Source organism: Schistocerca gregaria, chromosome 5, assembly GCF_023897955.1.
Source record: "Schistocerca gregaria isolate iqSchGreg1 chromosome 5, iqSchGreg1.2, whole genome shotgun sequence".
NCBI classification, from domain to species: Eukaryota; Metazoa; Arthropoda; class Insecta; order Orthoptera; family Acrididae; genus Schistocerca; species Schistocerca gregaria.
Genome location: NC_064924.1, coordinates 418710327 through 418732920, shown reverse-complemented (window position 1 = coordinate 418732920; position 22594 = coordinate 418710327). Strand labels below are relative to the sequence as shown.

General features: G+C 42.5%; 1 protein-coding gene across 1 annotated transcript in view; it reads right to left on the bottom strand.

Annotated features, from left to right (window-relative positions):
* Positions 1-18623, bottom strand: part of LOC126272901 (cytochrome P450 4C1-like) — a 270136-nt gene extending 251513 nt beyond the window's left edge. Inside the window, exon 1 of the mRNA XM_049976165.1 lies at positions 18502-18623. The gene's annotated coding sequence lies outside the window, so the exon portion shown is untranslated. The remainder of the gene's footprint in view (positions 1-18501) is intronic.
* Positions 18624-22594: the final 3971 nt, after the last annotated feature.

Below are 22594 nucleotides of genomic sequence, written 5' to 3'. Positions count from 1 at the left end.
AAAGTATTCTCCCTCATTTACACTTACATGTACTTCTTGTCCCTGAGCGTAAGAAATTACTGGAACGTTTAGAGTTGTTTCGTTTCCTCGTTTACATTCATCAATTCGTCGAGGCCAAAGCTAATGAACTAGCGGAAGTCTACTTCGGCTTTGTTCTCGTCAGTCATAGTTGACGCTAAATTCTATTCCGCTTTTACGCAACCGTACAATCAACACAAGCATGAGAAAGCTAGTATACCTTCTCGACCCTGAGCATAAAACGACACTGAATCCCTACAGTTAACGTTACGAATTATTTAGTTTCCTCGCTTACCCTGAAATCCCATAAATTAAGCTTTTCTATACGAGGGTTGGAACTGTAATAGAGGCAACTATTTATTTACAGCTCATACCAAATAAATACATGTTTCAAAGTTTTACTGACCTTCAAAGTAGTCACCAGCATTGTGTATAACCCGTTGTCAGCGATGTGGAAGTCGTAGGATACCCTTAGCAGTGCCAGTTGCGTTCACAGGTTGAGCGGCACCGTCTATTGCCCATCGAATTTGTAGCAGTTCTGAAGCGAATGCGTGAAGTGTTTAGAAATCGAGCTGAACTCACGAGGGCCTAAGTCAGGGGAGTGCGGCAGATGGTATGGCACTTACAGCTTGCACTGTACGTGCTTGAGCATTGTCCTGCAAAATGATGGGCAGAAAGAAAGTGTCTTCGCTTTTGTCGCTATGTTGTTCATTTTTGGAACGCAACCTACGACCAGCTTAGAGACAGAATTGATGACACTTTCTGCAGGACCTGACCATCATTTTGAAGGACAATGATCAAGCACGCACAGTGCAAGCAGATCTGTTTGACTGATGGGGCTGGTAAGTGCTATACACCTACTGCACTCCACTGACTTAAGCCCTCGTGAGTCCAACTGGATTTCTAAACTGAAGGAAACACTTCAAGGCATTCGCTTCAGAAATGCTACAGATTTCTCGGGCAATAAACCGCGCCGCTCGGACTGTTAACACAACTGTCACTGCTAAGAGTATCCCACGACTTCCACATCGCTGGCAACGCTGATGGGTGTCAGTTGTTACGTTCTACTGAAAAAAGTGCTCCTGGCGCTGGTTCTGGTAATTGCTGATGGCAATGTGGAGCTGGTCCAGTGGCGTTGCGAGACGCGCCAGGTTTCTCGGTAAATGGAAATGAGCGTTTGGCGTCATTGGCCGGGAGGCCCCTTGCGGAGCAGGTCCGGCCGCATTGGTGCAGGTCTTATTACATTTGACGCCACATTGGGCGACCTGCGAGCTGGATGGAGATGAAATGACGATGAAGACAGTACGACACCCAGTCCGTGCGCAGAGAAAATCCCCGACCCAGCCGGGAATCGAACCCGAGCCCGTAGGACGGCTATCCGTCACGCTGACCACTCAGCTATCGGGGCGGACGGTTTCTCGGTTGAATATCCCGATATAGGTGGTCTCATAGATTCTCGCTTCGGTTTAAATCCGAGGAGTTTGGTGGCCAGGGGAGTACGATAAGCTCATTCTGGTTCTCTTCGAACGATGCGTGTACACTGTGAGCTGTGGGACACATTGCATTGTCCTGCTGAAAGATGCCATTGTGATGGAGGACAACGAACTGCATATAGGGTTGGCCATGGCCTCAAAAAACGATGTTGATCCATTGTGCCTTTCAGAATGACGAGATCAACCAGTGAATGCCACGAAAACATTCCCCAGACCGTAACGCTCCTTCCTCCAGCCTGAACCCTTCCGACGATTATTGTAATGTGTTTGAATAAAACGTTATTCATATGAAACGGCCACTTGTCGCCCCTCAGTGGACGTCCAGTTGCGGCACTGACGTGGAAATTCCATCCCTCGTCGTCGATGGACAGCAGTCAGCATGAGTGCATGAAACATAGGCCTTCTGTGGAGATCCATAAACAGCATCGTGCGCTAAACGGTCATTGAGGAGACAATGTTGGTAGCCCTTTGGTTCATCAGAGCCGTCAGTTGCTCAACAGCTGCACGTCTATTCCTCCTTACACTTCTCCACAGTCGTCATTCATGTATGTCATCTATAGCCCATTGTGCACAACAGTTGCCTCCTCACCACTTTTGGATAGCGACATTTTGCCATCTGCGGTTTACTTTACCCTCTATGGGACTTAACATCTGAAGTCATCTGTACCCTATACTTAGAACTACTTAAACCTAACTAACCTAAGGACATCACACACATTCATGCCCGAGGCAGGATTCGAACCTACGACCGTATCAGCAGCGCGGTTCCAGCCTGAAGCACCTAGAACCGGTCGGTCACAGCCGCCGGTGCATAATTTATTATTGTTAGTAACATGAGGAGACATTAAGTTACAATTTGTGCTTTCCAGCCTTCGAGGGGTTTAGTGAATGCGCTCTCTCTCCTTCGTACGCTTGAAAATCCGCTGTCACTTGGTGGTGGCAAACATCCACCTCATCATCAAGAAATTGTGAATAAATTGAAATGTTCTGCAAAGTTTAAGAAAAGTGGTAATACAGAAGCTACAATCCTTTCGTCTTGTGTGATTCCACCTTTTTAGTGCTTGATGGTAAAAGTCCCAATTTAGCTTTCGATTACATATCAACCCACTGAATTTCATTGCTTCTGTTAGGCATACTGGACGGTTATAAATTGTTAGGTAAAGCTATCACAGACGGAATGTGTAACTGGTTTTTCCTATAATTATTGGCTGGATTTTTGCAGGTGTGATGGGGAGCTACCATTAGTTAAACGAGAAAATGAATTTGTTAAGGTTGAGTTGAAGACATCATTGGGATTGATGTGGGAAAGGGTGCACAGATAGGACGGTGGCGTCAGTATGAAAAACTCTTCACATTTTTTTTCTAAGTTCTGTGCCTTCGGTTGTGTACAGTCCGCATCAATGGTAACAGCGGCAACACCACATGGCACACATTTTCGGCAGTTTATTAGTTCCCTTCTTACTCTAACGATTTTACTTGCAGACCTGTTTGATTTTCTTGATTGCGTATAATTACCGGATATTGTTTTACGTATATTGTACGTTATAACAGTTACTTTTATCTGTTTGAAACAATGTTTTAAATTGTATTGTTTGCTTATGCTTTAGAAGCGTAACATTAGTATCGCCGAGGTATGCCGAAGAAGATAACACGCTGCGCCACTGACAGGTACATGACAATCTTATTTACTGCCAGGGCGTCTCAGTATTTGCAAGCCACGAGAGATAGCGTCCTGGCTGCCGTCCATTATGACGGTTTCAGAATGTATGAAGCGGCCGCCAAGTGTGGCCTTCAACGTCGCTGTGCCCAGAAGTGGATAAAGCGGTGGCACGAGACAGGGGTAACTGGTCAGCTTCAAGGGTCGGGCTTAAGAAAGGGGTCGACACCGTAGCAAGACAACGTGCGGACAATTGTATAGAACATCTGTATTTAAACACAATCCAATTCAAGAATGACTCCAATTTCCACGGATGCTCGGAAACTATTCACATTCGCTTATGGGACGCTAGCCTTACAGCTCATTGGGTTGCTAAAAAAGTGACCATCTTTAATCATCACAAACGTTATAGCCTAGCCTTCACTAAATTGAATGTAAATCATGACTGGCAAATCTTATCAGGTAAGTCTATATTTAGCTCAGTGAATGACGGTCCAATGATGGTGAGCAGGACACGGAGAGCATATTACGACACAAGATTCGTGTGTCGGCTGAATGACAGTCTCGTGCATGGATTGGATGATGAGATGGGGCAACGATATTTGATGGAATTTATGGTCATGGCTGTCGATCAGAAAGTGTACAACATGAAACATACGACAGTGCAGAGTGTGAGAGTGTGAGGATGCGATAACCCAACGGAGTGGTCTAATTTCAGCAGGAGAACCAGTTCTACATCTACATCTATATTTATACTCCGCAGGCCACCCAACGGTGTGTGGCGGAGGGCACTTTACGTGTCACTGTCATTACCTCCCTTTTCTGTTCCAGTTGCGTATGGTTCGCGGGAAGAGCGACTGCCGGAAAGCCTCTGTGCGCACTCGAATCTCTCTAATTTCACATTCGTGATCTCCTCTGGATGTAAGGGCAAGGGGGAAGCAGTATTTTTGATACCTCATCCAGAAACGCACCCTCTCGAAACCTAGACAGCAAGCTACATCGCGTTGCAGAGCGCTTCTCTTGCAGAGTCTGCTACTTGAGTTTGCTAAACATTTCCGTAACACTATCACGCTTACCAAATAACCCTGTGACGAAAAGCGGCCGGCTCGAATGGCCGTACGGTTCTTGGCGCTACAGTCTGGAGCCGAGCGACCGCTACGGTGTCAGGTTCGAATCCTGCCTCGGGCACGGATGTGGGTGATGTCCTTAGGTTAGTTAGGTTTAATTAGTTCTAAGTTCTAGGCGACTGATGACCTCAGAAGTTAAGTCGCATAGTGCTCAGAGCCATTTGAACCATTTTTTGACGAAACGCATCGCTCTTCTTTGGATCTTCTCTATCTCCTCTGTCAACCCGACCTGGTACCGGTCCTACACTGATGAGCAATACCCTCTCATCTGTTTGACAGCTTTCTCTCTCACGTAATTCTAACGGAACACGTCTGATGTGTGCATACTGACGTCACACCGTCTAGCCTGTATGTTCATGCTGGTGTCCCAGATCATGTTCTAGAAATATACCAGCGAATCTAGTGCAACACGTGTGATTTATAGCTGATGCATCGCACATCTAACGAATTTCTCAATTCACTTCACTATGTAAAAATAACTAATGGAAATTCTATAGTGTCCCACAAATACTTAATGTTCACTTTTGTGATGTTTCCATAGAAAAATTCCTGCCCTATCATAATCTGTTTACCATTCTTCTTTGTAACCCACCCCTTAAACCATTGTACTGTGGTACTGTGGTACCTGCTGTTCTGCTCCATGTCACCATCTCATGCACACCCTCCCTTTCACTATTGTGCTGCTAACACCACACTGATATAAAGAATTTGTACAAATTAATTAAATCGATAATATTCCCATGTGTTGGGGTAGTTTTATTTAATTTTCAGGATCCCATTCGTTGGTGATATCGACAGAATACAGTTTCAACAAAAGATCACTGCTAAAAAACACATACCACCACTCAACGTCCGACGCCGCTGCCACTGCAGCTGCCACCGCCACGGATCCCAGCCCCGACACCACCTTGGCTGTGGCCACCACAGAATTAAACTGGCATCCAGGGGCCTTTCTCCCTCAGGCTACTGCTTTAGGGCTGCATCAACCAGGCTGCTCGCAGCCACCCGATTAAGCAGCTTGTACTCCTCCGCCATCACATCCTTGCTGATCACGTGAGGTACAACACACACCCTCGTCCACCTCACCACACAACTCTAAGACATGCTTACACTGATCCCCTATACAAAACGCCTCTGGGCAGCAAGTGTGTTTACCGTTGCTGACGCTATATCTGTGGATAATGATGTCAGAGACCACGCTATAGAGATCTGTTCCAGAATAGCACTGGCTGCTTTCCCCCATAGCGATCGTAACAGGTCATACGAGCTACATCCCGCTGTTCATACCTGCCCCAGCGTGACTGACATCTCGCTACAAAATGCCTGCATGGAAACTCACCATCTAAAAGGTTCTCAATGTTATGATGTGTCACACTAATATGTAAAATAAGAACCGAGTCGACCTCTCGGAAATTGTCTAGTGCCCCAGAAATACTTAACAGTCGCTTTTGTAAGAACTTTTATGATGTCTCAGCCTGTCTGAATAGAAATTCTTGTCCTAACAGAATATTTTTATGAAAATAGTTCAGAATAACCTCGAATGCATTCATCCTCATGATCCTAACGTGGCACCCCGTCCACCACATGTTACCCGTCCTGCACTCGACATACACAAACGTTCTCGTCGCTATATAGAGACTCCTATATCCCTGCACAAAGGATGTCGTGTGAATGAATCGAGCATTATGATTACCTCTTATCAAATTTACCCTACAAATTACTGATACAGGCAGAATGGGAGCACCATCTGCCTTTTCTTTTTTTCTACATACGAGACAGCCAGAGACAAAAAAAAAAAACTATTTTACACAGATCGCCATATTTCACTGACAGGTAACCCTGAAAAGTGCCCCTACAAATCCTCAAATACAGAAAGACTCTTACTCAAATAAACTGCTCGCCAACTGGGGTCAGAAACTTGAATACTAGAGTGTGAAACTGATCTCAAACCCAGCAATATATCACTGCATACTATGTCGATGTAGTAAACATATATTTCATATCCTGTTCCAAACAAAATCACCCATTCTACATCATTTGTACATATAGTTCAAAGGCGGACATCACCGTATATACTACTCATAGCACTAGATATTTTCCCACAGCCAACGGTCACGTGTCATCCACTCTTAAAGCATGACCAGAGCGTCCTCAGTGGACCAAAGCCTCTCCATAGATATGTTCTAGACACATGGGCTCGATTCCATTCTATTCATTTAATTTGTATAAATGTTTTATATCAATGTGGTGGTAGCATTACAATAGTTAAGGGGAGGGTGTGCATCAGTTGGTGACATGGAGCAGAACAGCAGGTTAAGTGCAGAACACTAGGTTAATGTGCATATTTTTTGTGTCGATTGCAGTACAATAGTTTAAGGGGGTGGGTGACAAAGAAGAATGGTAAATAGCTTATGTCAGTGCAGGAATTTTTCTGTGGAAACATCACAAAAGTGAACGTTAAGTATTTGTGGGATGCTATAGAATTTCCATGAGTTTGACTTGGTTCTCAGTCTTACATAGTGAAGTGACTTGAGAACATCCTTTGATATGCGATGCATCAGCTACATATCACATGTGTTCCATTAGATTCGCTAGCAGATTTCTAGAACATGATCTGGGACACCAGTATGGAAATACATGGTAGACACTGTGACTTCAGTATGCGTGCACATGCGGGCTATACACATTAGACGTGTTCCGTTAGAATCGCGAGAGAGACAAAGCTGTCAAATAGATGAGATGGCTGATAGCGCTCTCTGGTGATAGTACTGTGTACTAGGCCACTTTGGACCTCGTGGTGAACACATTGTTTCCCACCATCTTGGATAATGGTACTTTCGCCATCACTTGACGTCATGACTACCATCTTGGATTATATCTCCTACGGCTGTGCCCTCTGTAGGTGGTAGTAGGTCAGTTGGACTCTGGAACTCGGGGCAAACACAATGGATGGTGGTAGTGCCTCAAATTGTTCAAATACAGACTGGTACATGATTTCGATGGTTGATGATTAGCAAGCATGTTTGCAGAGTCTTTTAGATGAATTATTATGTTGAGAATTTAGGAGTTGTATGGCTCTCTGGACATAAATGTATTGTATTATTTACGAGTGGTTAGCAGGTCTGTAGGCTGTGTGGCATGACCCCAAGCATGTCACAGCGTGTGTTCTGTATGACTGTGATAAATATACTATCTTACATAATCCATCCCTAAATAAATTGTTCTAAAATAAATAAAGTATACTTCTTCCTCTCTCCAGCAGCCCAGCACAAGCTGAGTCCTTCTCCTGTCAATCCCTAGGACCAGGTGGCGGTCGGGTGACTTTGGTTATTGGAGGTAGACCAACTGCCCTTTCCTTCCTGCCATTTTGTTAGGTCAGTACAGGTGTGTTGCATTGTCTTGATGGAATTTGAATTTTTTTGGGGAGGGGGTAGGAGACGAGGTACTGGATGAAGTGAAGCTGTGAGGACAGGGCGTGAGTGGAGCTTGGGTAGCTCAGTCGATAGAGCACTTGCCCGCAATAGGGAAAGGTCACGAGTTCGAGTCTCGGTCTGGCACACAGTTTTAATCTGCCAGGTAGTTTCATATCAGCGCACACTCCGATGCAGAGTGAAAATCTCATTCTGGACCTAGTACATAGTGTCGGAAGTTCCATGTCGCGGATGATGCTGTAGTCTACAAAGAAGTTGCAGCAGAAGAAAATTGCAGCGAAATGCAGGAAGATCTGCAGCGGTTAGGCACTTGGTACACCGAGTGGCAACAGACCCTTAACATTGACATATGTAATGTATTGCGAATACATAGAAAGAAGGATCCTTTATTATATGATAATAATGATATGATTATATGATTGAGGAACAAACACTGGTAGCAGTTACTTCTGTAAAATATCTGGGAGTATGCGTATGGAACGATTTGAAGTGGAATGATCTTATAAAATTAATTGTTGGCAAGGGTGCCAGGTTGAGATTCATTGGGAGAGTCCTTAGAAAATATAGTCCATCAACAAAGGAGGTGGCTTACAAAACACTCGTTCGGCCTATACTTGGGTATTGCTCATCAGTGTGGGACCGGTACCAGGTCGGGTTGACAGAGGAGATAGAGAGGATCCAAAGAAGAGCGACGCGTTTCGTCAAAAAATGGTTCAAATGGCTCTGAGCACTATGCGACTTAACTTCTGAGGTCATCAGTCGCCTAGAACTTAGAACTAATCAAACCTAACTAACCTAAGGACATCACTCACATCCATGCCCGAGGCAGGATTCGAACCTGCGACCGTAGCGGTCGCTCGGCTCCAGACTGTAGCGCCTAGAACCGCACGGCCACTCCGGCCGGCCGCTTTTCGTCACAGGGTTATTTGGTAAGCGTGATAGTGTTACGGAAAGGTTTAGCAAGACTCTGCAAGAGAAGCGCTCTGCAACGCGATGTAGCTTGCTGTCTAGGTTTCGAGAGGGTGCGTTTCTGGATGAGGTATCAAAAATATTGCTTCACCCTTGCCCTTACATCCCGAGGAGATCACGAATGTGAAATTAGAGAGATTCGAGTGCGCACAGAGGCTTTCCGGCAGTCGTTCTTCCCGCGAACCATACAGTGGGACGGAGTAGCATCTGATTTCAGACACTAATTAAAGTCATTATTATCATCATCATCTTCTCTGTTGTGCAGAGTGCCGTTGCTACCATCGAATGAGACTCGTTAATTGTAACTCCTCTTGTATCCATGAGATAGTATGTAGTATGAAAAAAGTCTCTCTCAATGTTATACGGGAAAAACAGTAGTTGAGATGTGTAACATCTCTGTATTTAAAAGAAATGTATCTTTAATTACAATTCACCTGTCTACTGCATAACTTTCTCAAGCTGGATCGACTTCATTCTTAACGACGAATCGTCTCCAGTTCATTATGGAACGTATCTGTTTCTTTCGTCGTAAAGCAGTTTACAGAATTTTCTTTTGGTAATCCTGCGTGATTTACGTTGCTGGTGAACACTTGCCGTACTGTGTTCCACCAGTTATAATTATTCGAGGCAACCAAATAATAGGAAAAGTACTGTATACATCAGTCGACAGTTGGCATCACATCGAGCTCCGTAGTATAAGCGGTATAAGAGAACTGCCGTTTGGCCGAGGTCCACTATTTTTCAGATACAATGCCTGAAAAGAGAGAATTCGTATCATATCAGTGATGCATCCTAAATAAGTACTGGCAACTATTCAGGATTTTTCCCTGCTATGAGAAAAGACGAAGATTTCTCGGCTAGTTAACGAACGCTTACGTGTTTTTGTTAAAAAAAAAATGCAGTAATTTTTCCTCATAGAAGCCATTACAATTAGTACACGTAGGCCAAATCTGTTTTTAAGTAAATGTTTGCCACTGATTCCTCAGTAGTTTATGAAATATGTAGTGGATGTCAGAAACAAATTATTATTCATGTTAGTGTGTAGCGTCTATGAAACTGGAGATACATCAACGTAATTTCGTAAGAATATCAGCAGCGCTGTTTCTAAGATACAAAGGCATATAAGTGGGACAACTATCACACAATCAGCTTAGCAGTTCAGCGTCCAAGTTACTGACAAGAAGAATGAGAAAGAAGACTGAAGATCTTGTTGAAAATAACTTTGAGTTTAAGAAAGATAAACGTTCCATATAGCCATTTCTGACTTTGTACTTGGTAAAAAGGTAAAAGTTTAAAAAATCAAGACCCTTGCATGAGAGTCGTTAATTTAGAAAATGTGTCACCAACGTAAAAAGCCTCAGTATGTTTGAAATACTCATGAAAATAGGTATATTTTGGAAGGAAAGATGAGTCACATACAACATGTACCTAAATCAAGATGGAATAATAAGAAAAGAATACAACGAAGAATGTACTGGAATTAAAAATTATGTAAGGCAAGATTACAATTTTGTCCCTACTGTTCAACATATACAGAGAAAAAAACGTGATGGAAATAGTAGATATTTTTAGAAATAGGATTAAAATTCAGGACGAAAGAGTGTTAATAAGATAATCTGGTGGCCTTGCTATCCTTAGTGAAAATGAAGAAAAATTACGGGAGTGGTTGAACGGAATAAATGACCATACAGTAAGGACTGAGAGTAAACCAAAGAAATAGGAATACAGTGACGATTATCTACAATGAGATTAGCGGAAACCTTACTCTGAAATTGGAGACCATGCAGTAAATGAAGTGGCAGAATTCTGCTACACTGGAAGAAAAATAATTCGTGACAGACAAAGCACATAGGATATAAGAAGCAGACAAGCACAGGCAATAAGTACAGTCAAGACTAAACAGTGTTTACTAATAGTATCAAACATAGACCTAAACATAAGGAAAGAATTTCTGAGATTGTATGCTTAGGACACAACATTGTATTTAACTGAATAACAAACTGTCGGAAAAGCTGCAGAAGGGAGAGAGAGAGAGAGAGAGAGAGAGAGAGAGAGAGAGGGAGAGAGAGAGAAGGAGAGAGAGAGAACCGAAGCGTACGAGATCTGGCGTGAAAGAATGGTGGACTGGTATCATAAGAAACTAGGAATCTCGCAGAATCGACGGGGAAAGGAATATGACTAGAAGAAGATAGTAAATGCGTCAAGAAATCACGGAATAACTTATGTGGTACTAAAGAGAGGCCCCAGCAAGCGAATTCTGTTGGTAAATTTTGAGACTAAAATATATCCAGCAAATCATTGAGAAAGTAAGATGTAAAAGTAGCTCTGAGATGAAGAAATTGGCACAGGAAAGAATGTCTTGGCTGATTGCATAAAACCTGTCAGAAAACTGATGTCGAAAATCAATCAGAAAAGTTCTTTGTTCTCCACACGATTTCTCTTCACTCATTTCTTTCCTTAAACGTGTTAATATTATAGGAAATGTATTCCTATTTGAGGATGGTGGATGTACAGTGTTACATAGCAGCTGTCACGCAACATATCTCATGATATTATACGGTCATTCCCTTGGACAGTGTAGACCCACTCTCGTGCTGCATCATGGCTGCAGACAGTATTCAGTACTAACTGTGACTGCACAGAAAACTGCTTCCTCTCTTCTCTTTCTTTATTGCAGTACAGGCCTTGTTATTTTCTGCAGATCTGAAGACTTTCAAGGTGGCTGGACCAACGTAGAAGATCACCGCAGGTACCCAAAGCGGAATTCATTCGCTTTACGAACACCCACATTCTCGGCGGTACAGAAAGCCATCTCTGCCAAACAACAGTTCTGTTCGAGACATGGAGTGGAATCCTTTTGGATAAGATAAAAATCTAAGCCAAGTGCAGCCCTTCAGAGACGCTGGAGCAGGAGAACCGCCATTTACCCCGGCAGCCACGCCTTGGTAAGACATTTATTTCAAATCCCTGTAACAGGCTTTATGACTGGTCCACAATATTTATATCTTTAGAAAGTTATTGCTTGATGGAACTCGCAATATCTACTACTATTGGCAGGTGGGCTACTGCTCTTCCAGAAAGATCAAAGTTTCAGAGGCCAATGAGTGAAGAGTAAACACATGCTGCCAGGCGAGACCTCGTGTTATGGAACGTGTCTACATTTTAGAGCTGTATACAGAGGCCACCCTAGGATAACAATCTCCAGTTATTTCTGCTGCGACTCCCACCATGACACTGTATTAGCTTGCTGACTGCTTCGGAACTGCAATCATCGATGCGGTAGGGATGTGATGTTAGTTACCTTCCATATGGAGGTAATTGCGCAGTTTTAATGTTTTCCAGCGAGCTAGTTGCTTCCATCATGCACATTGGCGATCTTACTGGTGTTCATAGTTCTTTTTTCTTGTTCTTTCTCGAATTCGCTAACCACTCTTAAAATCATTGGCCATATTCACAAATTAAGCTCCTTATTATGTTTTTGTCACACTCACAAATCTGTGCCGAAAATACGTTTCACAAATGTAAACCCATATCCAGTTACCAAATGTTAATTTGCTTATCTCAGTGACTAATTCACGTGGTGATGTGTTACAGTAATAAACCTGATAGTTACAGTGACCATCTGTTTCTGTTATAGATAGATGATGCCTCCTCTCTTTAATATATCCATATGTGGTGTGGTACCCATATTTCCATGCTTGATAGGGCAACCACTATTTATTACCACGATGATAATTGCCTGATGGATATCTGACAGTTTGCAGGTCTGTTAAGTGGGCAGTTATCTGCTGTTCTGCCTGTTTGTTGTTACTGACTATCACCTCGGACTGTCATTGTTTCTCTCTGACTATTACCGTTCCTCCCAAGGGCGGCATCCATACATACGAGTATTGTAAAAATGGATGTATATATGTAGGTATATTCCACGTCTCCTCCTAAACCACCTTATTGGTTTTAACGAAACTTGATTCACATATCACTTACTGTCGGGAAAGAATCGCTGTCGGCCTAAGAGCTACCTCCCCTTGAACAGTATCGTGCTGGGATGAAGTAGTGTAGTAGATAGCCAGAATATGTTCATTCAGTATTTGAGAATGAAAGCACTTAGTGACTTGCAACAAACTTTACACGTAATTTCTAATCTTTACGAGACTTTTTCTTGCTAACACCCTACACGAAATGATGGAAGGAAAAAAGCTTATTGCTTAAAACATTTTCGTTGTTTACGAAGTAAAATTGTCACTTCACACATTATGTTATAATTTATTACTTCGTATCTATTAACTCTCTTAGCAACACAATTTGCAGACAAAATTGCCAAATACCACAGAATGTATCTGCAGAAATATATGATGATGTGACACATAGTTGAGGAAATATAACATTATAAACACCTATATGCGTAAAAAATTGCGGCGTCATGCATGACGTTTTAATTTATTACTTCTTTACTACTAACTTTATTCTCAAAATAGTATCCACATATACCACTGGATGTACCTGAAAAAGTATATCATTGTATGAGACATAATTCAGCAGATATGACATTATAAACAACTAGCTGTGTGAAAACAAAACCACATGCCGAAATTCACTAGAGATACAGGTGAAGTAAGTGCAAAAGTGTGAGTGAAATATGTAAAATATGTGTGAAACACATGTGAGAAGACCGTTCGAGGGGCAAATTCGTGGGTAATACGCTACTTATAAACACCTGGATCGGTTTCAAACAAACTTGGTAGTCATATTTCTTACTACCTGGATATAAATACTACTAGGGTAAGAATCAGACTGCTATGGGTATGCAGGTGATAAATTGGTGAGAAAGGGGAATAGGAGGTGGATAGACAGGGAGGCTGGATGAGGAGATGGCCACAGTGAGGGGTAGGGAGAAATAGAGAATAGGAAGAAGAGGAAATGGACAGAGAAAGAAATAAGGAAGAGATGGACGGAGGTAGGGGACATAGAGGACAGACAGAGATAGGAGGAGGAAGAGGTGAACAGAGAGAAAGGAAGGAAGAAATGGACAGTGAGAAGGGGAGGAGGGGATGGACAGAAAAAGCAAAAGGGGAGAAGATGGGCAGAGAGAGGGGAGGGCAGAGATAGAGGGGGAGGAGGAAACATACAGGGAGAGGCCTAGAAGGAAGACAGGAAAGAGGTGGACTTAGAGCGGTGAGGAGGAGATAGAGGGGGGAGGAAGAGATGAACAGAGGGTGCAACAGCACATGGCAAGGGAGAGGGAGATGATGTTGATGTGCTGAGAGAGGGGGAGGAGCAGATGGACAGGGAGACGGGCAGCAGAAGATGCACAGATCGGGTAGAGGGAGGAGGTGGACAGACAGAGGAGGTGAATGAGATGGACAGAGCGAGGGGGAAGAGATGGGCAGAGAGAGCAGGAAGGAGGAGACGCACTAACAGAATATTGGAATAAATATATGCTCGGCAAATGTCGGGTACTTAGACAGTTCACTTCTTTAGTGCAGCAGTTATGCTCTGTGACAGGCCCTGCAGCGTTTGATTTGTACCACAAATTGTATGCTGCATGCTGTCGGTTGTGATAATGACATATGGTCATGTGTTAGATGTTTGAAAAATGATAAAATTTCATCTGTCTGACAGAGTACAGTAGACAACAAAACTGAATCGCCTTTCCAAAACGAGCTTTATGGTGCAGTGGTTAGCACACTGGACTCGCATTCCGGAGGACGACGGTTTAAATCCATGTCCAAGTATTTCCGCGATACCCCTCAACCGCTCCAGGCAAATGCTGGGATGGTTCCTTTTAAACGGCACAACTGATTTCCTTCCCCATTCTTGAAACAATCGAAGCTTGTGCTCAGTCTATAACGATCTCGCTGTCGACAGGACGTTAAACCCTAGTCTTTCTTGTCTTTTTTTCAGTTTTTAAATACTTCTCTGAACAGAAATAAATTTGTGCTCAAGATATGGAGGGACCTAGGTAAATTGGGTATAAGATGACTGCAGCTGCAAAAGTGTGCGATCGTCAACTGCTTCGTTCTAAAATCAGTGCAGCGCCTGCATGTGCAGAGTGTCATTTCACGCACTAATGCAGACGCTGTCAGAAAGTACTTTGACACGACTCAGTATTCAGACAAGAGGCTTAATCGCGCCGTAAAGCACCACAGACAAATTCGATGTACAAATTCACTCTATTTAAATATTTTCAGGAGTTTCAGAACAGCTCAATCGTGTTTCCACGTTTTCTCTGTACCGCTACGGCATTATGCTACAAATGTCGGTCACGGCAGTATACCTACTACTCGGCGATCGCAGCTTTCACACAGCTGTATCTACCAGGGTAACGGTATTCCGTGCCAACTCAGCGCTTACACCGAGAAATAACGCTTCCATTTAATAACACAACTAAGGTATCCAATTTTAACGTATTAAAGAAAACTGAACCTTTCACTTCAGCCTGAAGCAGACATCCAAGTTGCACGTCGTGAAAAAAAAAAAGCTAGAACTTAGTGGTGACGGAGTTATGAAGGAGAAGAAGAAGTTGAACACGAAGAGCTACATAAAGTCAATGAGGTGAACCGCCTTTCGGTACTACACAAAGTCTCCCGGCGCATGATATCTGTGGATTTTGAAACATCGAGCCAGTACGTGTGACCTGAAGATTTGCAGATAATTTTCGACAGTTTACACTACCTGTCGTCATTACACAATTCAGAGATAGTTTGTTTAGTAAAATTTTCTTGGTACGACTTATTTATTGAGTCCCTGGTACAAAAACCCATGTTACAATTTGAAGGACAATACTAGTCCATTTTGGAAACTTTCCATAGTTAGATACAATCATGAAAAGGGCCACGAATTTCAATGATTTAGGCCTATTCACACCAGTTGCTCTACTCACTAAGTGATGTCATCAAAATATTAGAATTCAACACTAAGCAAATACCATCCACTACACCGACTATGCTAGAGTGCTCGATTACTGCACACGTAGCACTGTACAGACACTTTTTTAATATCATTTTGGTTCAGTAGTTGGAGTTAGGAAGACGACTTAAATGCCTCATTGTCTCACTTGCTTTGCACCTATTCAAAGCGGTAAACTTGTAATTCTTTAAACCAATTCACTCACTTGATTGCGACAGGAGTTGAAAGACAACTGAAATATTTCATAACTTTTTCGGAAAGGAAAAGCCTGTATCCTCTACGGAAGAACTGCAGAATGTGAGACAAAAATCTTGGACTATCTAGTTAACGAGACATACGATTTTGATTTATTAATCACACTTAACCAGACTGGTTAAATTTCTTCGGTAGATCATAGAATACCTTATAATAGTGTACACTTTCTTCTGCGAGTAGTGTACAGTGATCTTTGTACTGCCTGGACGTAGGCGTGTCTAGAGGCTCCTGTCATGTGCATGGTTCGCCATCTTGTACTTAGACAAAAACATTTCCATCGGTCTATACGTGATGAAGAAGTATCTATTTCTTCGGGCTTTGAACTTTGTATCAGCATGCAATGTAAAAAGGCTAATGTGGGAGCAGAATCGAAAGGTACTTTCATTTTGCGGTCTCATGAGATTTCGTGGCAGCCATATTGTGATTAGGTAAGAAACGAAATATTACATCTTTGGCCAGGACTATCAGGCAGCTGGAATTCGACATCCACAGAGTATAGAAATCAATGGTCGCGCATATCAATTATTGATCGCAATTTCTCTTTGAAATTATAAACTTAAATAAAACTGGAAATGATTTTGCTTCCATAAGCATTTAAATGTTTTGAAAAGCGCCGAAAAATTAATTTAGCAAAAATAAAAATAAAGGAAAGAAAAAGTACTGGAAATCAACGTATATCATTTATAAAGAACTACTAGTGTTGAAGTGGGGCGCCGTATGTGTAGATGAGATCAAAGAAGAACGACAAGGCATTGCAAGTCCCATAATGCGTATTTTCTTTCAGAAATGTGTTCTTCTACCTAATAGAGAAGGACGAATTCAGGAACGTAAAGAATGCTACGTTATGAGAAGTTCACACGCATTCTGTCTGAGTTACGTAATATGATAACGAAGGAGTAAAATGTCAGGCTGCGCGCTGTATTGGCTAGCTTAACCAGGACAATGAATGCTGTAGAAACGTGGGTGTTTGTGCTAGAAAAGCATAAATTGGTGAAGCAGCAGCTCTGATCAGCGGTAAATGTTGCGGAGACGAATTGCAGATGAGCTATAGACGAGAAATACCATCGTATCTGATGTCCATACGCGGATTCGTGCTGCCAGAGGCATTTCGTTCTTATGAATGGCTACAACAGCCGGAAATCTGTTCATTGTCCTTTACAAATTTTTCACGTACGAATACACAGGGAAAAGTAATTCATCCTGACTACATAATCTACTCTTTTCTGCTTAGAAAACAAAATTTACTCTGCGTCTCAACATGATGCAGGCCTTCTGATCTATGGCACATTGTCAGTTTCATTTCTGGCTCAGTCAGCCGTGCTAGGCTGGACTACCACCGTCCAGTCGCTCTCGTTACACTAAAATCGTAAGCGATCACGCATAAATGTAACTGGATCAGTGATCAATATCTCTGCACATTACTCAACTGTGTTCATAAATCCATAGACGGGACGCGTATAAATTAACATTGCTGTAAGTATAGAAGCGATATTTGAAGTAATTAATTTGTCTTTTCACATAGGATCTGTTTATTACGCAGGGTCATTCAGCTGTCATTACCGATGTCGTTTCATTCAATCCGGACTGTTATGCCTGGCCTTCAAAAATCAAACGTGAGACTTTCACATTCTCTCGCTACGCCCGAAATGTCTGCAGAAAAAAATGAACGTGACCTTTTTGTAGGAAATTTAATCTTAAATTTTGCACTCGGATATGTTTCCGCTGCAGGCCACGGTTTTCGAGTTATTCTACAAAAACGTACAAAAATTACATTCAAAAGCCCTTCCACCCCATACTTATCACCAATCATGGTTTCTTGTACTTTGTTTGCGGACCCCTTCCTACCACTGTACAAAAATTTCAGGATACACGAACTGTTACCGATATTCGATCACTTTTGTCTCTATTGATTGGGCTATTACGACACCAGCACAGTTGGCTATTTCGTTAACACTGGTAATTTAAACCTGCTGTTGAGTGTACAGAAAAACTAGCGACTTTTGTAAACATTTCGCTAAAGCTAATTATGTTGGCAGCTCGATCCAATCTAAACCCTTAGAAGCACTGTAGTTTCGTAGTCAAAAGGCCTGACGAATTGTTTATTTTACGCTGTTAAAATATACAAAATTCTTAGGCAAAATTTTAAGAAACGTCAGTGTTACAACTTGTAAGTACTCAACTAAGTCGGTGGCGTAATAAGCACAGTCAACGAAGATAAAAAATGTCGAATATGGGAACTGTAGGTGCAATAGGAGGGAGTGCCATGAACAACGTACTAGGAATCCTGACTTATTGTTGGGGGGGGGGGGGGGAGGAGGGGTAGGGGGCGTGGTTAGTGTGGTAGTGGGGGAGCATTTCAAGGTCACTTTCGTATGTTTTTCTCGAATAAATCGAAAAATACGAACTGTAGTGCAAACATACGTCAGTACAAAATTTAGCTACATTAAATTTCCTGCCAGGAAGGCCTGTTCATTTTCTTCCTGTAGAACGAACAGTTTTGTACTGAGTCGGCAACTTCCACAGAACTTCCCGGAGAGGACTTGCAACATATGCAGCACTTGCGCACCACAAAGGATGTCCGTTCACGTGCAAATGTTTGCGCACCGAGCAATTTATGTGGACACCTAGGTAGCGAGAGCACGTACCTTTGTCGGACGGACTCGGGCTGCCGTGCCCGCTGCAGACTTGTGACTGGCAGAGCCCCTGAGCGAGCGGCAACGAAGCAGGCGGCTCCGTACAGCAGGTGTCCAAGGACTACCGGCTGCCGACTGCCGTACAGCGGGTTCCCCACGGCGGGCTCGCTGACCTCAGAGGCTGTCGGACCACTTCTGACGCAACACTCGCACTTCGCTCGCCCATTTCTTCGCGGCAAAGAAGGGGAGACCAAACGCGTCGCCGAAACTGTGATCGTTAGGGATGAAACACCAGCGCAGCTGCAAAACGATTGGTAAGGGGATCATTCGCGTCTTGTCGACGAGGTGTGCAGACATTTGTCACGCCGGACATTTGCCACGGTTTTACCTGTTCCGAAGGGTTGGGTCCCTTGTGTTCCCCTCCTCCTCCTCATCGCTGTCGCGCAGTAAAGGTACTTACTGAGCCTTTCCATTGTTCCACTTAACATAGGACCAGAATTTGGATTTTCCGCCACATTTCTAGAGAAACTTTCGTTGCGGAAACTATTGCATGCATCTCGCATTGAAATCCGCTCCAAATTCCGAACCTCAGTAAGACTTCGTCAATCTTGGAGATTTTGCGTTCGTCTAAATTATACGTGCCTTTTTCGGTGTTCCTGCAGCAGCTTTCTGTCGTGTTTTGTGTACCATAAGGGATCAGTTCCGTCTCTTATTAATTTATTTGGTATGAATCTCTCGAGTGCTGTTGATACTATTTCTTTGAACTGAAGCCACATATGGTCTTCGCTTACATAGTTTGGAAGTTTTGGAGACTGTCTCTTAGAAAAAAGACAAACGAATTTTTAGCTGCTTTTATAAATAGGTATATTTCGCGTTTAGTTTTGGTGAGTTTCTTTGTAATGGAATTGAGGCTCGCTACGACTGTGTGTTCGATAATCCCTGTATCCGTCGTGACGCTCAGGAATATTTGTGGCTAAGAGGTCAAGTGTGTTTGCGTAACCACTTACAATTTGAATGGCCTCGTGAACTAATTGTTCAAAATAATTTTAAGAAAAGCATTTAGAACAATTACGGAAGTTGTTTTCTATTAACAGTAGGGCAGAAGATGTATTTTTGTTAACATACAGAAGGTAGATTAAAGTCACTGCCAACTATAATTGTATGAGTAGCGTACCTATTTGTGATGAGACTCGAGTTTTCTTTGAACTGTTCAGAAACTGTTTGATCTGAGGCCAGCGGTCGGTAAAAGGAACCAGTTATTAATGTAGTCCGGTTGTCGAATATAACCTCTGCCCATACTAAGTCACAGGAGCTATCTGCTTCAATCTCACTTATGAGCTGAAACACACATTACATTATTTTTCCTTGAGTTGTGCTTCTTCTTTCTGTTGTAGTGCAGATCATTACAATTACGGCTTTTCCCTCCAAAACCTAGGATGTTTTGTCTATGACCCTGTAAATACCAGAGGTAAACAATGTACAATAACAACGTACGTTACAAGCATAGCATTCTGTATTACTTCATTTCCTTATTTCTAACATTTTAAAATTGTATGTCGACTTTAGATGACATGTCAATCATAGATGTTCTTATCTCTATTTAGTGAACGTATTTTCAGTCATGTTTTGAACATTGTCCCGCTACACTTTATCAACTAATGTTTCGCCGCAAGGGATATCGGATTTTAGAGAGTAAATTAATATGGAGTATGTCGTTCTTGTTTTCAAACATTCACATTCCCACTTCTTCTTTCCTTATTGACTTTTGGGCATGCAGTTGTAGTAACTAAAGTGGGCACAAATGCAGTGATCAGAAAGAAACGATTAGCGTACATTCGCATTCTCTTTACAACGTTCCTTTCTTGTTGCTCCCCTCCCGATGGACTGTTTCTATCGCGATCAGAAAGCGTGAAAGGAAGCTACCGTACAGAGAGAGGGATCTATATTTACTCTTGGCAGAAGTAATTACATACTGACATAATCGTTGGTATTTCTTTCGTTTCCCAAAAGCTATAAATATTTCGATTTCGGAAAAGAAGCTCTGTATTTCGCCAAGATGTCGAAGAAGGTCCCTTACGTACTGGTCGCATCGAGTAAGATGTGGAGGCGGCGGTTTGAAACCGGAAAGAAGTAGTATGAGGAAGGGCGTCCCTTCCTTACCTGAGGGATCGCTACCTGGCGAAGGGGCAAGTATGGCAAATGTCCGGCGTGGCAAATGTCCGGCATTCGTCGAAGAAACCAGGTCGGTATTTAACTCGAGAGGTTTGTGGGAAACACGGAAAACCCAACGCTGTTTGCCTGCACAGAGATCTGAAGCCCGATCCTCCAGAATTTGGGACTAATGCATCAGTGGCTACGAAGCTTTGTACGGTTACGAAGTTTCTGGCGGTAGCCACTGGCGGACCTCTTATATCCTTCGGTTGCGTGCTGTTTTGGGAGCATATGGTTTCTCGATGAATTGGCGCGCAGGAACATTGGCGCACCAACTAGAAGTCATCGGATGAGGGACAAGCCATACGAATATGAGGCCTGAATAATTATCCCAGTAATATTTGCTACTTGTTGTACTGAGTCGGCACTTGTAGCCTCTCCCCGATGTTATTCAATCTGTATATTGAGCAAGCAGTGAAGGAAACAAAAGAAAAATTCGGAGTTGGAATTAAAATCCATGGAGAAGATATAAAAACTTCGAGGTTCGCCGATGACATTGTAATTCTGTCAGAGACAGCAAAGGACTTGGAAGAGCAGCTGAATGGAATGGATAGTGTCTTGAAGTTACAATATAACATGAACATCAACAAAAGCAAAACGAGGATAATGGAATGTAGTCGAATTAAGTCGCGTGATGCTGAGGGAATTAGATTAGGAAATGGGACACTTAAAGTACTAAAGGAGTTTTGCTATTTGGGGAGCAAAATTACTGATAATGGTCGAAGTAGAGAGGATATAAAATGTAAACTGGCAATGGAAAGGAAAGCGTTTCTGAAGAAGAGAAATTTGTTAACGTCGAGTATAGATTTAAGTGTTAGGAAGTCTTTTCTGAAAGTATTTGTATGGACTGTAGCCATGTATGGAAGTGAAACATGGACGATAAATAGTTTAGACAATAAGAGAACACAAGCTTTTGAAATGTGGTGCTACAGAATAATGCTGAAGATTAGATGGGTAGATCACATAACTAATGAAAAGGTACTGAATAGAATTGGAGAGAAGAGAAATTTGTGGCACAACTTGACTAGAAGAAGGGATCGGTTGGTAGGGCATATTCTGAGGCATCAAGGGATCACCAATTTAGTATTTGAGGGCAGCGTGGAGGGTTAAAATCGTAGAGGGAGACCAAGAGATAAATACACAAAGCAGATTCAGAAGAAAGTAGGTTGCAGTAAGTACTGGGATATGAAGAAGCTTGCACAGGATAGAGTAGCATGGAGAGCTGCATCAAACCAGTCTCACGACTGAAGATCACAACAACAACAACATTTGCTACTTCCCAGTAGTAATCAAGCTGTTATTTAATAACTATGCTTGACTACTTAGAAACTGGCCAGGGTGAACGGAACTATTACGAGCCTTCACCAAAAATCACCGCTTTCTGAGAGTAACTCACACGATGCAAAGTGTCGTAGCCACTGATGTACTTGTCTCCCATTCTGCAGTATCGGGCTTCAGATCTCCGTCCAGACAAAAAGCGCTGGGTTTCCCTCGATTTCCGTAAACCTCTCAAGTTAAATACCGAAATGACTTCTTTGGCAAGACACAGCTGACTCCATTATAAATCGTGTGTCCCGATAAGGACAATTATACTCAATCTTGACTTTAAATTGACTTGCAAATCATCATATCAAGCCATCACACCTTCGCTAAAGCCTCTACTACATATTACAGTTACCATAAATTGAAGTCAACACAAATACATTCTTTTGGATTACACTGAAGTGCCAAATAAACTGGTGTAGGCAAGCGTATTCAAATATGGAGATATGTTAATAGTCAAAATACAGCGCTGCTGTCGCCAACGCCTCTATGATACAACAAGGGGCTGGTGCAGTTCTTAAATCGGTTGCTACTACTAGAGTGGCAGGTTATCAAGATTTAAGTGAGTTTG